At 35.5% G+C, this 18,193-nt stretch overlaps 1 pseudogene; it reads right to left on the minus strand.

Moving 5' to 3' along the window:
• Positions 1–9,746: 9,746 nt before the first annotated feature.
• On the minus strand, positions 9,747–11,540 carry LOC101039357 (melanoma inhibitory activity protein 2-like; annotated as a pseudogene).
• Between the last annotated feature and the right edge of the window lie 6,653 nt (positions 11,541–18,193).

Below are 18,193 nucleotides of genomic sequence, written 5' to 3' on the forward strand. Positions count from 1 at the left end.
TCAAAGAGATATCTGAATTCCTATGTTTGTTGCAGTACTATTTATAGTAACTAACATTACGAAGCAACCTAAGAGTTCATCAACAGATGAATAGATAAAGAAAATGCAGTACACATGCACAACAAAGTACTATTTAGCCAGAAACAAATGAGATCCAATCATTTGCAACAACATGGACGAAACTGGAGATGATAATTATGATAAGTAAAATCAGGCAGGCACAGAAACACAAATATCATATATTCTCATTTATTTGTGGGATCTAAAACTCAAAAAAGTTTAACTTATGGACATAGAGAGTAGAAGGATGGTTACTAGAGACTAGAAAGGGCAATGGGAGGTTTGGAGGGAGGTGGGATGATTAACGAGTACAAAAAATTAAAAGAATGAATAAGACCTACTATTTGATAGCACAACAGGGTGACTACAGTCAATAACTTCAGTGTATATTTTAATATGCCTTAAATAGTGTAATTGAATTTTTTATAATGCACAGTATAAATGCTTGAGGAGATATCCCATTTTCCATGATGTGCTTATTTCATGTTGCATGCCTGTATCAAAATATGTACTTCATAAATATATACACCTACTATGTACCCACAAAAACTAAAATTAAAAATGTATAAATAATAAAAATATTTTGAAGAAAGACAAGCAATAACAGGTATTAGTGAGGACATGGAGTATATTAGTCCATTCTCATGCTGTTAATAAATTAATGAGGACATGGAGTGTATTAGTTCATTCTCATGCTGTTAATTAATTATAATCATACATGAGACTGGATATATAAAAGAAAGAGGTTTAATTTACTCACAGTTCAGCATGGTTGAGGAGGCCTCAGGAAACTTACAATCACAGCAGAAAGAGAAGCAAGCATGTCCTTATTCACAGGGTAGCAGGAAGGAGAACTGCCAAGCAAAAGGGGGAAAGCCCCTCAGAAAACCATCAGATCTCTTGGAAACTAACTCACCATCACAATAACAGAATGGGGAAAACTACTCCCATGATTCCATTTTCTCCACCTGGTCCCTCCCACGACACATGGTGATTATGGGAACTTCAGTTCAAGATGAGATTTGAGTGGGGACACAGCCAAACCATATCATGGAGTTAAGGAAACCTTTGTATACTTTTATTGGGAATATAAATTAGTGCAGTCATTATAGAAAAGAGTATAGAGTCTCCTCACATAATTAAAAATACAGTTACCATTTAATGCAGCAGTTTCACCTCAGGGTATACAGTTAACTCTTAAATAACATAGGTTTCGACTGCAAAGATCCACTTAGACATAAGTATTTTTCAACTTCTGCAACCCTTGAGACAGTAAGACCAACCTTTCATCTTTCTCCTCCTCCTCAGCCAACTTAACATGATGAGGATGAAGACCTTTATAATGATCCACTTCCACTTAATGAATAGTACATACATGTTCTCTGCCTTATGATATTCTTAATAATATTTTGTTTCTCCAGCTTACTTTATTGTAAGAATAACTGTACATAATACAACACAGGAAATATGTGTTAATCAACTGTTTATTATTTCAGTAAGGCTGCCAGTCAGTAGTAAACTATTAGTAGTGAAGTTTTGGAGAGTCAAAAGTTATACATGGATTTTCAATTTCATGAGGAGTCAGTGCTTCTAAATCCCACATTGTGCAAGGGTTAACTGTATATTCTAAGGAAATTAAATCCATGTTTCAAAAGCATATCTGCACTTCAGAGTTCATTGCAGCATTATTTACAGTAGCCAAGATGTGTCTATCAATGGATTGGATTTTTAAAATGTGCTATATTACTCAGTGGAATGCTATTGGGAGTCGGTAAAGAAAAAAATCCTGTCATTTGCAACAACGTGAATTAACCCAGATGATACTATATAAAGGGAAGTAAGCCTGAAACATAAAGACAAATACCATATGATCTCACTTACATGTGGAATCTAAAAAGTTGAACACAGTGAGAGTAAAATGATAGTTTCCCAGGGCTGGGACAGCAGCTGTATAATAAGAAAGCAAAAATTTACATGAGGCTGACTTAACACCTTTTGCATATGCACTTGCAACTAAAGAAAACTGAAAATATAATTTTTATGAGGATAAAGGCAATTCACACAAAAACTAAAAATTTCTCTAGAAAATACGTGATTTACCTTTCATTATTAAAAATAATTTAAAAAATTACATCCCTCAAAAGTAAGGATCAGAAATAATTTTCCACTGCTAGTGTTATTAACACTCATATGGCATTTGGAGATGGGCCATTGTACAAATTTTGCAACTTGAATGTATACTATTTGATAAAATATATCAAAACCATAAACATGTACACAACTGTACACCTGGTTATTTTACCATTAGGAAATATGAGATGTTTACCTATAAGCTCATGGATGTGTCAATTATGTATATAAAAGTGAAAAATTGTAAAATACATCTATATCAAATACAGATTTATATAGATATATTTATGAACAATTATTCATTCCTATTTTTAAATGTTAGTTATTTTACTTAGAGATAATCACCCCATATTTCCTAGTGAAGAAATAACTGTGTCAACAGTTAAGCATATTCTTATGATTAATCTTGAAAAATATCTTCTGAAATAGTAGATAACTTGTACAAACCACATTTCTGGAAATTTTTAAAAAATATTAAAAAGGCTCGCACTAGTGTTGTTCTTGTAGAAGAATGATAAAATGGACACACTGAGGTTTTATAGCAGAGAAGCCTTTTCATTTGAATACTATAAAAATGTAGTTTTTATGTTATTGCTGGATTCTGAAGGGGCAAGTAGAAAAAGTAAAAAAGGAAAATTCATAAACTAAAAAAAGTGATGTTTTCATAAAATGGAGAAGATAGGATCTATTGTATAGGTGGAAGGGCTGATCTTGGCACAAAGCACAGTTCACTCGCAGTAAATAGAGGAAAGGCAAAGCATATGTTCACTGAGGCTCCTCCGTAAGTTGATGCAATATGAGGCCTTCTGTGGAATATATTTTGTGATACCGCCTTTTTTAATCAATGAAATAGGAAGTAAAGTCATCAACAGAGTGTGAATATCTGAAAGGATATGGAAGAATTTTGAGGAATGAGGAGAAGCTATAAGCTTTGCTGAGAAAGAATGAGTTAGAATGGAAATGGTCCAGAGGCACCAATATATGTAGTTACTTGTTTTGTTCTAGCCACAGGGACAGCTGTTAATGACAGAGAATTGGATTCAATCAAGACTGAAGTTTTGTCAATGGCTTATAAAATGGAAGAAGGGAGTTGAGACTGTGTGCCAAGGAATGATTAGAGTAATTGGTTAAGTGATGTAAGCAGGTAAGGAAAGAAGCAAGAAATGCTTGAGCTAAATCAGTCTCAGCAAAGCACTCACACACCTCTGCAATTCATATGTACTTCATCCATAAATAGTACAAATTTGAACCTATTGGTTGAGGTGATGAAATAAACATATCCTGAAATAGAAACTAAAAGTAATGATTTACTTTTTTTCTAAAAGTGATTAGTTCTTAGGGTTTCATTTTTAATAGTTTGTTTCTCAATATATTTTACGTATACCATTTATGGATACAGTTTTACTTGAAGTTTTACAAGTTTTACATACAAACTCGCACTTTAACGTAATTAATGAAAATATTGTTGTCTTGGTATGTTTGGGCTACTATAACAAAAATACCAAAGACTGAGTGACATATAAACAAGATACATTTATTTCTCACAGTTCTGGAGGCTGAAAGTTTAAGAGCAAGGGGCCCAGATTGTCTGCTGACAGCCCACTTCCTTGTTCATGGATGTCATCTTTTAAATGCATCCTCAGTTGGCAAAAGGGGCAAGTTAACTCCTTGACACTTTTTTAATAAGGGAATTAATCCCACTCATGAAGACTCTTCCTTTATGTCCTAGTCACTTCCCGAAAGCCCCATTTCCAAATACCATATGAGTTTAGGTCATCTATTTTCAACACATATATATCGGGAATAGGGCACTAACATTCAGTTTATAGCAATTGTGATACTAATAATCTCTCAAATACCATCTTCTCTGCAAGAAGTTCTTGAATGAGCTAAAGCAGCATGATCTTCTGGTCACACTGTATGATAATACATCAAGTACAGCACATTTCACTACCTAATAATATCTCATTAGCTAATTTGTTAACAAGTATATTGCTGTCTTTTCTTACTACCTTGGGAGTTTTTTGAGGCAAAATAATCTGTTCATTTGCTGCCGTATTTCCATTGGCTAGACCAGTGTCTGGCTTCTAGTAAATAATTCAGTTTCTGATAGACTAATATTGTTAGAACATGTATGTTTAGAAGGAGGTTTAGAAGACAGAGACGCAATTTCAACAATGTGTCTATTTGAATATAGATTTATAGGTGATTTTCATTTTCTACTTTGCATTCCTATGTCATGCATCATTCTTGAAGTGAGGTGGCATTTCTTTTGAACAGTAATTTTCATACATAGATTCACAAAAGAACTGAGAAGGCTCATGAGAAAAAAATACATTTTCTTGCATATCTACACGTTTCATGTTTTGGGGCAGTCAAGTATGCCCACAGATTTTTAACCTAATCTTTGAGTTTAGGAAAGGTTAGCCAACTACATATTGCTTGCATATATTGCAGGCCGATTTCTTGGAACATGATTCCAACTCAGGTGGATTGATGGTAAACAGCGAAATCAGATAGCAAACGTACCTCCTGATTTGTGCCCTAAAGGTAGTATCTCAGTTAGCTCTAACAAATTCCTAGATCAGGGGAGAGACAACAGGGGGAGGGGAGGCAGGGGCGGGAGGGGAGTCAGGGGCGGGAGGGGAGGGTGGGGAGGGATAACATGGGGAGAAATGCCAGATATAGTATGCACCAAAAGTAAAATAAATTAAAAAAAAAAACTACCTAGATCCAAGTTATTCTGTAATAGATATATGCCTCAGGCTAAGGATGACTCGGTCAGAGAGGATTATCTCCTCACTTTATAACAATTAACAGGTAGAAGATTGATGCTTGTTTTAAGGGTCTCTGGCTCACAGGATCTGGGTTGAGCATGTAAATGGTATGTTTATTTGTGGCAGAAGTCTGATTCTAGGAGAGCCATCTTTTTTTGCCAGCTCAGATCTGGTCAAGCCAGGACATTGTTGAATTTAGAAGAACAGACCTTCATTAGAGCTATAAGGTCAAGGGTGCCGACAGCTTTGTTGGCAGTGACAGTAGAAATGGAAAAATATATTTAGCTCAGCTGCCAACTCAATGAGAGAATCTTGACTCATTGGAGTAGCCAGTAAAAATGGTAGTGCCAGCAGAAATTCAGGACAAGGGGCATTGCTACCAGCAGTTCAGGGTAGGACTATTAACGTATTAATAATAATCTATGCAAAGGTGGAGGCATAAATTATTAATGATATCTGTAAGTGGCATAAATTATTAATGATAACTGTAAGTAACCTAAAAAGTTCCTTTGCTTCCCAGAACCTCTACTTTCTGATCTGTGAAGTGAAGATAATAAGTTCTTCATCAGTTGATTATGATTAAAAACCATACTATATGTAAGCAATTAAAAGGATGTGAAGCAGAAGGCACTCAGTTAAAGAGTTGTAATTATTATAATCATTATTAAAGATGTAAATATACATAGAGGAAGTGGATATAGCAAATGCATATGTAAATGTTGATATTGATGTAATGGATGTGTACATTCATTATCTATTGCAAAATATTGATATCTAACAAACAGTGACAAAAACTAGTTTAAACCATAAGTATTTATTAAATTTGGGTGTTAGACCATTAACTGGCTGATTGTTCTTGGTTGGGCTTACTTACATCTCAGCGCTCAGCTGGTGGGTCATCTCTGGTTGTCTTTATTGGCCTCTCCCATGTCTGGAGCTTAGGCTGTGAGAACTGGAATAATACTGTTGTGATTCACATGGTATCTTATCCTGCAGTAGACTAGTCTGAGCTTGTCATGTGACAGGAAGGGGTTCCAAAGAAATAAAACAAGTACACAAGGCCCCTTGATGTATAGACTCGGAACTGGGCATCATATTGGCCAAAGCAAGTCACAGGACCCTCCAAAAGAAAAAATAAAGAGGCCAGGTGCAGTGGCTCATGCCTGTAAAGATAGCACTTTGGGAGGCCGAGTCAGGTGGATCACAAAGTCAGGAGTTCTAGACCAGCCTGGCCAAGATGGTGAAACCCCATCTCCACTAAATATACCAAAGTAAGCTGGGCATGGTGGCAGGTGCCTACTCAGGAGGCTGATGCAGGAGAATCCCTTGAACCTGGGAGATGGAGATTGCAGTAGGCCAAGATCATGCCACTACACTCCAGCCTGGGCAACAGAGCAAGGTTCCATCTCAAAAAAAAACAAGAAAAGAAGAAGAAAAAATAAAGGAAGAGCAAAAGGGACCTAAAATGTTTGTTACTGGGCAAAAGGGAGGCTACCAATTGTAACTATCCATGCAATCAATCTATCCCCAACAAGTTACCTTCTCTGGGTAGAGATTCTCTATAAAGTCATCATTTAAAAATTGCCTTTATATTTTATATTTTATCAGTTTAATCCAGTAAACTTATATTTTAAGATCTGAAAATCAACAAAATATTTAAAATAAGAATAAATGCATAAGTATTCCATTGTAGGGCAAGTTTTTAAAACTGAAAAATAAAAAATTAAGTGACATCGAGAATTGAAAAACATTAGAAAAATTTTAAAAAGAAGTCAGAGAAGGTAATGGATGGAGTGGGAAGGTCTGTAATTTGATTAATAAACTATATTTTCTCCCTGGCAGTAATAATATACTTCAGCACCTAAAATTCACTATCATCTGCTGCCATGCTAAACGAATAAATCTCAGCTAAGTACCACCACAAGCCTGAAATATTTATGTGCTGTATTTATGGATAAAGTAGTTTTGAAGGTATTGAGGTGAAAAAAAAAGCAGTTTCCTGAAATAAAAATCACAAGTAATTTAAAAAATTTAATATCATGATTCTTTGTAACATTAAATCAGATATCACTACAGTAAACGAGAAGCAGCCTCTTGTTTTACAAATATGACCTACCCGGAAGTGAGAAAAGTGCAATCTGGCCCTGGGTTTGTCTTTAAAATAATGACCTTACAAAGGAACTCTTCTTAATTGAGATTTAGCTGTCATATTTGTAAAATAAGAAGTCTACATTAAGATCTGAAGTCATTCTTATGCTTAACATTCTCTTCTAGAATTTCTCTACAGATTACTTAAGTAAAATGGGGCCCTGGAGAGGAGAAACATTTGCAGGAACTCACCAGCTAAAAAAGGCTGCATAAACTTTGACGAATACCTTACTCTCTCTGTCTCTCAATTTCCTCAACCATAGATAAAAATAGCAGCAACATACAGAGTTGTTGGGAGATTTAACTAGTTACTTAATGTTAGGTACCCAGAAGAATTTGGAGAATAACACAAATTTTCATCGTATCACTTTGGTGGTAATTGTACCCTCTCTCCTACCCTGATCCCTGCCTATTTGCTCTGCTCTGCTTTGCTCTGTTCCTGTAGAGCACAACTCCAGAAAACTTCAGAGTTGAGCCCCTTGCCAGTTGCCCCGCATTTGGTCAGCCAATGGGAGACACTGACAAAAGATGAGAAAGTGAGAGGAGAGGACTTTGTGCCGTTTCTTCCCTGTCTGAATCCTGGTGCCATACGTCTGCCAATTGACTATCATTTCTATCATATGGCTACCCCCTTTAAGGTTTTGGCTCTCACTGGGGTGAAATAACACTATATTTTCCTCTTGCCTCATCAACCATAAAAGCAGTACTCAGTTTCCCATGGCTGTTGGCCCTAGGTGCTACAATATCCCATCTCTGTTCTGTGAAACCTCCTCAGGCTCTTCATTGAATTCTCTTCATTTGAACCACCTGAATACAATTTTGTTTTCTATCTGGATCCTGTTTCATAACTATATTGAATTTGTGATTCAGACATTTTTATTAACAATTTACTAAGGGAATATGATGTGATCATTTTTTCTCTTTGTTCTTTTTATCAGTATTAGATACAAAAGCTCTGGTCTGATGAATAGTATTTGCAGGAAATGAGCAAGAAAACATTAGGAAATGATAATCAGAAAGGGGGAGAGTAAAGATACTAAAGCAATTCTCATGTTATGCATTGAAGACAAACATGAGGAGGATAAGGAACTTTCTGTATGGGAATTAATTTGAAAAGAGTATGATTATAAAGCAGACAATGAAAATAGCATCATCTGTAGATTGCCTACAAATGCCAGATGGAACTTTTAAACACATTTTCTTACTTAATTGTCACTGCACCTGCCTCCTATATAGCTGTTCTTTCCAGTTATTCATGCTGCCTTCCTGTTTAGTTCCGGACACCTTAATAAGAATCTAGTCAACATCAAATCTTTGAAAGAATTAAGGAAGAAAATGTAAGGAAAGTGTCTTGGAACAGTTATAAAACCTAATAATTATGAAAAACAGATACTTTACAGTTTTTTAGGTTTCACTGAATACCAAATTGACTTTTGCCAGCCTTGCCAGCTGGATAAAAATGAACATCTGGGCCTTGAAAGCTACGGGCAGTTCTCAAAACAAAATTAAGTAATTCCTCCTCTGTTTTGTCATTGACATTTATTTATTTCTGTTTTAGCTCTTGCCACTTTCCTATCACAATTGGAGTATTTATTTTTCTTTATTCATGTAAAGTTATTCCCAGATATTATAAGGTACACTTTACTCATTTTTTCATTTCTAAAAAAATTACCTGATCCAGAGTGTGTTTGTTAAGTAATTAATGAACAAAAAAGTAAATAAATAATTGCAGGTAAAATTCTGCTGGCTAAAATTGACCCATTAATCGATGCTAGCAAGGAATTTTTCAGGAGCTACAAATCATCTTAAATACACTACCTGATATCATGAGATTGGCCATATTTGTTTAACTCTGAAATACTTGGAATATGTTGATGAACCATCAAAGCATATGTTTATATTAAAGTGGAAATAACAATAATAATCTTGTAGATCAATTTCTTCTGTCAGGCACAGATTCACTATCAATGATCCTTGGTACATCACATTTAATTTACTTTAAACATCAAATGATATGAACATCACAATTATATGCATAATATATACCCTGGTTCTCAGTTGGTAAATGATGCCTGTGTATCGAAGTCCAAGTGCAGCCTTATGCATACACACATCAGGTCATCTCTCCTACAACTTCCCGAAGATCTCAGTTCTGAACGGTGTTTCTTAAAGTCTAACATTACATCAGAATGATGGGAAAAATATTGAAAAGCATTCACCATTTTCTTTTTTCAATATTTAAATGATCTTTATTTACAAAATTCTATTTTGGGATTTATAATTTCATTAAGCTTTAAATTTAGCAAAATATAAGTAAAGTAATTCGAAGTTATACAGCAACAGAAGTTACTTTAAATCAAAAATGAGATCAGTCAAATTATTTTTGAAGAGGGCAAAAATCTCGGCAGGTTTCTTGCTGCGGTTCTGGATGTTCAATAGCAGGCTCATTTGAAGGTGGAATCAACCCTGAAGGAACTCACTTCTGGAGTGGAGGTGAGAGTTAAAATCCAGGTCTTGGGGAAAGTAAGAAGGAAAACTCCTCAGTGGATACGCATTTCTCGTTGCAAATGGAGCATGTGGTGGACCTGGGAAATCTCTTGGTGAAAAATCATCTCTAGAGGCTCCCTTTTCTCACAGAGGTGAAGGGGGCTCAGTGTCAGAAGGACCCTTGTGAGAATGGGTTAACATACCAGAGCTTGATTCTCCTCTTTCAATGGTAATCTGATGGTCCATAGGATTCCCTGGGCCCCTTAAGCCTCTTCCTCCTCTCCTTGGAAGCAAGGTGAGAATCTGAGTGGACACCCAATGAAGTTGCAGGAGACAGAAAAGCTCTCGTTTCAGGTGAAGGCCAACCCAGTGGTGAAGGACCACAGGAGGAAAGTTCTCTGCCAAATGGTGTATTTGGAACATCCAGTGCATATGGATTTTTTTCTAAAAGTTTACATTTAAACTCAAGTTCAGTTAATTTTTGTCTGTTGCAAGCATTTTCTTTCCTTAAATCACTGAGATTTCTTTGAGCAGTTTGAGCTGCAAACCAATTATCATGTGCTTTCTTCTCATAGGAAATAGTGCGCTTTTGATAATAATGCATCTTTCTCTCCAATTCTTCAAGATCTGTGGTTTGCTTTCTATAGGTCTCCAGATCTGCAGTGGCATGGCTGATCCTTTTGTCTACTTTAAAAAGTTTCTCTTCTGTCTCTAACCAGTAATTTTCCTCTGTTATTAATTTCCTGTAGCGTTTCATTTCATTTTCTTGATATAATTCAGTCATTACTTTAAGTTTCTGTTGAAGCTTCTGATTCTCACTTTCAAAATGTGTGTTTTCTGACTGTAAAGATGCTTATTCAGTCTCAAGATTTTTAATACGTTCTGTAAGCTCTTCCTTCATGTTGTCAACTTCAGGTAACTGAATATAAATTTCATTTATTTCTCCCTGTAAGCTTTTGAAAGAAGCATTGAACTTAGCAACATGAATCAGTTTCTTCAAAGCTCCTTTGGAAGGATGATCTAAGTAAGCACCATTTTCTAATTCACTGTTCATTTCTAACTCCAAGTTCTCACCATCCGTTCTGTCTTTTCCAAGTATAGCAGCCCAATCTTTCATCTTTAGCAGGCATTCAGTCAGAGTGCTGATGTGATTGTCTTTTTCATTTAGAACTTGTTCTGCGTGTACTTTGGAGTCTTCCAATGTTATTTTCTGTTTATTAAGTTCACTCACTTATTCTTTCCATACTTCAGCTTCTTGCAAAAGCTGTTTCTGGCTTTCCTGAAGTTGAGAATTTTCATCCAAAGCCTCTTTTATTGCTATATTCAGTGGTTCTCCATTCATTTGAAATAAAGTCCTGAAGGTCATTTTGGCTTCAGTTACTTGTGATTTGAGGTATTTTGACCTATCTTGTAGAGACTGCATCCTTTTGGAAATATCCACCTTCAGTTAATTTTGTTCAGACTGTTTCGATTTCTCTTCTTTCAACTCTTTTACTAGACGTAGTGTTTCTTCCTCAAGTTCTACATTGAACCTGTTTGGCTTTTCACAGGTTGCCTCCAGACTTTGTTCTTCTGTTGTCTCCTTCTCAAAGCTGGCATCATTTAAAGATGACTCGACTTCTTGGCCTTCATACTCTTTAAATAACACTCAGGTTTTCAAGTAGTTGACATTTTTCCTCAATTAGTCTAGACACCATTTCAGCAAGCTTTTTCTCTCTTCCCACATAAAGCCAACTCCTAACCGATCTAAAACCTCTCCGCAAAAAAAAAGAGAACAGCAAAAAGTTCCAAACGTAGCTGCCCATAGCACTCATTCTCATGGAAAACCGTAAGAATTAGAATCTGCTCCCATACTTCGATGCAATGCTACCACAATCCTGTGTTGCACCTCCAGAACCAGCTAAAGTATGGCTGAGGGGTAGCCTGGGGCTCCTCCATAGTGCCAAGGCATCTCTGGTGATCACCGTAGTAACAGGGGCCTGTGAAGGCCACAACAAAGGTCAGAGAACCGGCTGCCTTCTGTCTGAAACCTGAATCCGCAGTGGGCAACTGGAGCAGACCACTGCAGAGCTGACTATGGGGGCATCTGGGGAACACAGGGGCTAGCTGGGGGAGATGGGGGAAGGTTGGAGATGCAGGCACCCACAGGGCTCACAGGCCCATGCTGCCTTTTTCTTTTTTCTTTTTACTTTATTTTTAGAGATGGCATCTTGTTATGTTGTCGAGGTTGGTCTTGAACTCCTAGCCTCCAGTGAACCTCCAGCCTTGGCCTCCCAAAGTGCTAGGATTACAGGCATGAGCCACAGTACCTGGCCTAAAATTTTTTTCTACTTCAGTACGTCCAAAATATCCTGATGAAACAGAAAACATATTTTCTTGGGTGGGTATCAAGTGTAACAAATTAGACTCTGTTCAGAAACTACTTTCTTAAAAGTTATTGTATTTCGCCAAATCCAAGGTACTATTGATTGTAAAACCCAGTGTACTACCAAGAAAATATTTTTGATTAAAGACATGATGTTTTTAGCTGTAAAAATTTATAAGACATATCATAATTCAGAGATATTAAAATATAAAAAAACACTGCATCTTAGACCAGGAGGAGCAGCTCATGCTTGTAATCCTAACACTTTGGGAGGCCAAGGTTTGCAGATTGCCTGAGCTCAGGAGTTCGAGGAAACTCTAGGTAACATGGTGAAACGCTGTCTCTACCAAAACAAAAAAAGTTAGCAAGGTGTGATAGTGCACACCTGTAGTCCCAGCTACTCGGGATGCTGAGGTACAAGAATTGCTTGAACCCAGGAGGCAGAGGTTACAGTGAGCTAAGATTGCTCCACTGCGTTCCAGCCTGTGCGACAGAGCAAGACTCCCTCTCAAAAATAATAATAATAATAATGTAGCATCTTAGTTGCTGGTAAAATGAAGTCCAGAGACAGAGGTTCAGGCCTATAATCCCAGCACTTTGAGAAGCCAAGGCAGAAGGATCACTTCAAGTCTGGAGTTTGAGACCAGCCTGGGCAACATAGTGAGACTCCATCTCATACCAAAAAAAAAAAAAAAAAAAAATTTAAGTACCAGTCTCAGCAACATGGCAAACCTTATCTCTACCAAAAAATACAAAAATTAGCCAGGTGTGTGTAGTCTCAACTACTTGGGAGACTGAGGCAGGAAGATCACTTGAGCTCGGGAGGCAAATATGTAGACAGAAAATAGACCAGTGGTTGCCTAGAACTGGGGCTAAGAGTTAAATCATTGCAAATGGAGAATCTTACTGCAACGTGAAGAATCTTTTGAGTATAATGACAATGTTCTTAAACTGGAAGGTAGTGTAGTTGTACAACTCTATATATTTACTAACAATTATTGATTCATATACTTATAATTAGTGAATTTTACAGTATGTAAATTATACCTTAATAAAGTTAATTTTAAAAACTCAATATAAAATAATGCAGGATGGCAAGAAGTTGTTGGAAGTATAGAAACAGATTTGGAACTTAACTGATAATTGTTAAAAGTAAAAATGTGTATGATCTTACTTCACTCTTTTTCTTTATATATTATTGTACTTTAGGTTCTGGGGTACATGTGCAAAACATGCAGGATTGTTTCATAGGTACATACATGGCAATGTGGTTTGTTGCCTCCATCCTCCCGTCACCTGCATCTGGCACTTCTCCCCATATTATCCCTCCCCAATCTCTCTTCTCCCTGCTGTCCCTCCCCTATTCCCCACCAACAGACCCCAGTGTGTGATGCTCCCCTCCCTGTGTCCATGTGTTCTCATTGTTCAATACCCACCTATGAGTGAGAATATGCAGTGTTTGATTTTCTGTTCTTGTGTCAGTTTTCTGAGAATGGTGGTTTCCAGATTCGTCTATGTCCCTACAAAAGAAATAAACTCATTGTTTTTTATGGCTGCATAGTATTCCATGGTGTTTATGTGCCACATTTTCCTTGTCAAGTCTATCACTGATGGGCGTTTGGGTTGGTTCCAAGCTTTGCTATTGTAAACAGAGCTGCAATGAGCATACGTGTGCATGTGTCTTTATAACAAAACGATTTATAATCCTATAGGTATATACCTAGTAATTGGATTGCTGGGTCAGATGGAATTTCTATTTCTAGGTCCTTGAGGAAGGACCACAGTCTTCCACAATGGTTGAACTAGTTTGCACTCCCACCAACAGTGAAAAGTGTTCCTATTTCTCCACATCCTCTCCAGCATCTGTTGTCTCCAGAACTTTTGATGATCACCATTATAACTGGTGTGAGATGGTATCTCAATGCAGTTTTGATTTGCATTTTTCTAATGACCAGTGATGATGAGCATTTGTTTATATGTTTGTTGGCCTCATATATGTCTTCTTTTCAAAAGTGTCTGTTCATGTCCTTCGCCCACTTGTGGATGGGTTTGTTTGTTTTTTTTCTTATAAATCTGTTTTAGTTCTTTGTAGATTCTGGATATTAGCCCTTTGTCAGATGGGTAGATTGTAAAACTTTTATCCCATTCCGTTGGTTGCTGGTTCACCCTAATGATTGTTTCTTTTGCTGTACAGAAGCTCTGGAGTTTAATTAGATCCCATTTGTCTATTTTGGCTTTTGTTGCACATAAACATTAAAAAATATATACTTCAGAAGAAATACAAACACACACATATGCCGTTGACATTCAGAAAATAATGTATTTGGGGAAACATTGTCTTTCTGTGATAATCATCTTAAACACCAGAATAATGCCATGTTTTAATCAGGACACTAAATAAAAGTTCACTATTCAAAATTTTTCTCAATGAAGGAAACAATTTTAGTTTTCTATGAATGATTCCTGGAGAATCTATTCACATGTGAAGTACTTACCATATTCTTCTCCCACAAAATGATATAATGTAGAAATTTTTATTAACACCTTTTACCTTGTATAACACTATTCAGTCACAAGTCTTGCCAATTCTATTTCTGAAATTCTTTCTGCATCTTTGCCTTTACCAGTTATTAGTTTCTATAGTCATTTTATTTCCTTTGATTTCTTTTAGTCCTGGCTATTATTTCCTTTTAACATGCTTACTGCAATATCTCCTGATAGTCTGCCTTATAGCTCCACCCTTTGCCAGTGCACATTTACACTCCAATCTGAATTACCTTTCTAAGATACAGATTTGGTTGTTCCTAGGCTAATTCTAAAAGCCTTTGCCTTTTTACCATTGCTTAGAAAAAAAAGTTAAGATCATTTTTGAAAAATTAATTTAAGGATATTAACATCTGACCATTTCTGACCTTTTCAACCCAATCCTTGCTGATTCTTTTTTTTTATTTTTTTTATTTCTACCATACATTCAATGAGTGCCTCATGATCTATCATCTTGCTCTGTGGCTTCCAAATCTATGGCTCTGATCATGCTGTTCCTCCTGCCTAATGTTCTAGAAAGACCAGTTCATATCATTTACTTTATGGAAAAATTGACATTACACAATATAGTACAACTTTTCATATGCTCTTAAAGCATAAGAGCATCAGAGGATACCCTTATGCTAACAGCATACTTTTATACTCTTAGATCATGGATTATCTTATTTATATTTCTATACCCAGAAAATGGCATATGGTCTATCATATAATAGAAGTATGGAACATGGGATACTTGTTAATGTAATTTTTGAAAATAATAATTTTACATTTTCTTAAACTTGTGGCTTATGGGCCAGGATCTGGCCACCAAAAGACAAATAGAAACAATGTTTGGGACTTTCTTTGATGGAACCCTTTTTTCCAATTTATTATTCGAACAGCAGATGAAAGACATTCTGCCTGCCACCTTGAACCATAGAACTGGTATCATATCCTGAAGTATTACAGTAAGATGAATTTTTAAAGCTGGCCTGTGCTGGTGCAGATGATATTTTTTAAGCTGCCAGTCTTAAGATTTTTTCAAGAATATATATATATATATATATATATATATATATACACACACACACACACACACACACGTGTATGTACATTCATATATTCATATATACACGTGTGTGTGTATATATATATATTCTTGAAAACACATTTAATTAAATATGTAAATATTCATATACACGTGTGTGTGTGTGTGTGTGTGTGTGTGTGTGTTAAGATAAAATTTAATCTTCACCTCACAAGTTATAAAATATCAAGTCTAGGCTGGGCACACTGGCTCTCGCCTGTAATCCCAACACTTCGGGAGGCCGAGGCAGGAGGATCACCTGAGGTCAGGAGTGTGAAACCAACTGGGCTAACATGATGAAACCCCATCTCTACTAAAAATACAAAAATTAGCCAAGCATGATGGTGGGTGCCTGTAATCCCAGATATTCAAGGAGGCTGAGACAGAAGAATCACTTGAACCCAGGAGGTGGAGGTTGCAGTGAGCTGAGATCACACCACTGCACTCCAACCTGGGCAACAGAACAAGACTCCATCTCAAAATAATAAATAAATCAATCAATAAACAAAAATAAAATATCAAGTTTAGGAGAAATAAGTTTCTAAAATAATACAAGTAAGCATTACAATATCAAGAAACATTGTATAGGTTTATGAATGATATGAAACAAAACACAAAAACTTAAATTATAAAAAGTTTCATATATTAAGCATCCTAAAATTAAGAATTGGTCTTTCAGAAACACAATACAAAAAATAAGAAAGACTAGGTGAGATCCAGCACATTAAGGATGGTATGGTAGTCATTGTACAATGTGTATGTATATCAAAATATCACATTATACACATTAAATATATACAATTTTTATTTTTCTATCAAGCCTCAACAAAGCTTCCAAAGAAAAGCAATAGGAAATTTAACCACATAAGTGAAAATATATTTGTAATATGCATAATATTCAGAGTACTATTATCCATATTATGCATTTTTAAAACTTCTGTAAATCAAAAAGAAAGAACACACAACATAATTAAAGTAACAGTAGGTATTTCACATAAGTGAATAAAATATGACTCATAAACATATGAATAGAATAGTGAATGACACATAGTAAAAGATCAGTAATAAATATTTATTAAATGAATAAATATATGAATAGAATAGCAAAAATGACAGAGAAATAAAGAATGGAAAATAAATCTAGCATGAAATATGTTTTATGTCCAGTAAGTTGTCAAAAGTAGTCAAAAATGTCAAGTTTGGCAACGATAAATCCAAATGAGAGCCAAAAGTAGCTTACCTATATTAGACAACAATTTGGCATTATCTTCTGAAGCAGAACTTCACGGTTCTACTTCCAGATATATAGCCTAAGTATGTATTCATGCTCATGTGCACCAGGAGACATGTATGCAAATATTCACAAAACTATTAGTTCTAATAGAAAACGCTGAAAGCAACTTAAATTTTTTTTTTGGCAGCAGAACATCTAACAAATGGCCGTCCCTACATACACATATACACACACCCCCACACACACAATTGATAGCATACCATAGTGAAAATGAATGACATTCAGCTGCCTTCAATAATAATTACTCTTAAAATGCAATTATAAATGAAGAAAGGCAAGTCACAGGAATATAGATAGAGCAGGCTTTTTGTTTTTCTAAATAACCTTAGAACAAGCAAAAACAACCAGTATAGTATTGAGAAGTGCCCTTTTATGTGTCAAAACAACTTTAGAAAAATGAGGAAATTATAAACACAAAGTTCAAGATAGTGGTTACCTCTTCAGTGAGGGAGTGCCTGCTATCCAGGAGATGTAAGTAAGTAGTTCAAACAGTGTTAATAATTTCTCATTCTTAGATGGTGGATTCTAACATGTTTGCATATTGTTGTAATATGTAAGTTACAGCTACTTTACAAGTGTGCTTTTGAATCAAATATAACATAAGGTAAAAATGTTTTATATAGACAATGGAAAGGATGGGATTCCCCAAAAATAGAAAAAGAATGTATCCTTCCCTCAAGTTCTTATTTTCTTTCATCATTCACACAATCTTTATCATCTATCTTTAATTCTAATCTCATTTAAAATAATCTAAAACTTCCCTCATGTATAAAAATTTGACATCTTTTTATCTTTTAAGTTATTCAGAATTCCATTACCTAATGGTTACTAAAGTCCATATATCACAGAAACTATTAAAATGTAACTACTAAAACAATTGTTAAATTAGTTTTAGATATTCAAGGGTTAGATCTTTCCAGTCCTTAGGGAGCTGGCTGTACTTTAGAAGTAGGGGCAACAAATCCAGGAAAGGAGCATCAATACCTGATGAATTCGTAGTTTCATCATGTTGCTTGACAAGCTCCAGACCAATATCTTTATAATTAAAGATTTTATTTATTCCTGATAAAAGCATACAGCATTAATTCAGCTCACATTGTTGAAAATACATACTGTGGCCCAAACAATATGATTGGCTCTTGGGTTGTAAAAATAACTTTTTATGGAATATATAGTCTACATTTTAAATTGCACATTACAGCCAACATATTTAATTAAAAGCATGTATATTATTATGTAACATGCACATATCTCAGCAGAAAAATTTTACACCTGTGATAAATATAACAATCTCTATTCTAGGATGAGAAAACAGTAAGATA

The sequence above is a fragment of the Saimiri boliviensis genome, chromosome 2 (assembly GCF_048565385.1).
Source record: "Saimiri boliviensis isolate mSaiBol1 chromosome 2, mSaiBol1.pri, whole genome shotgun sequence".
Lineage (NCBI taxonomy): Eukaryota > Metazoa > Chordata > Mammalia > Primates > Cebidae > Saimiri > Saimiri boliviensis.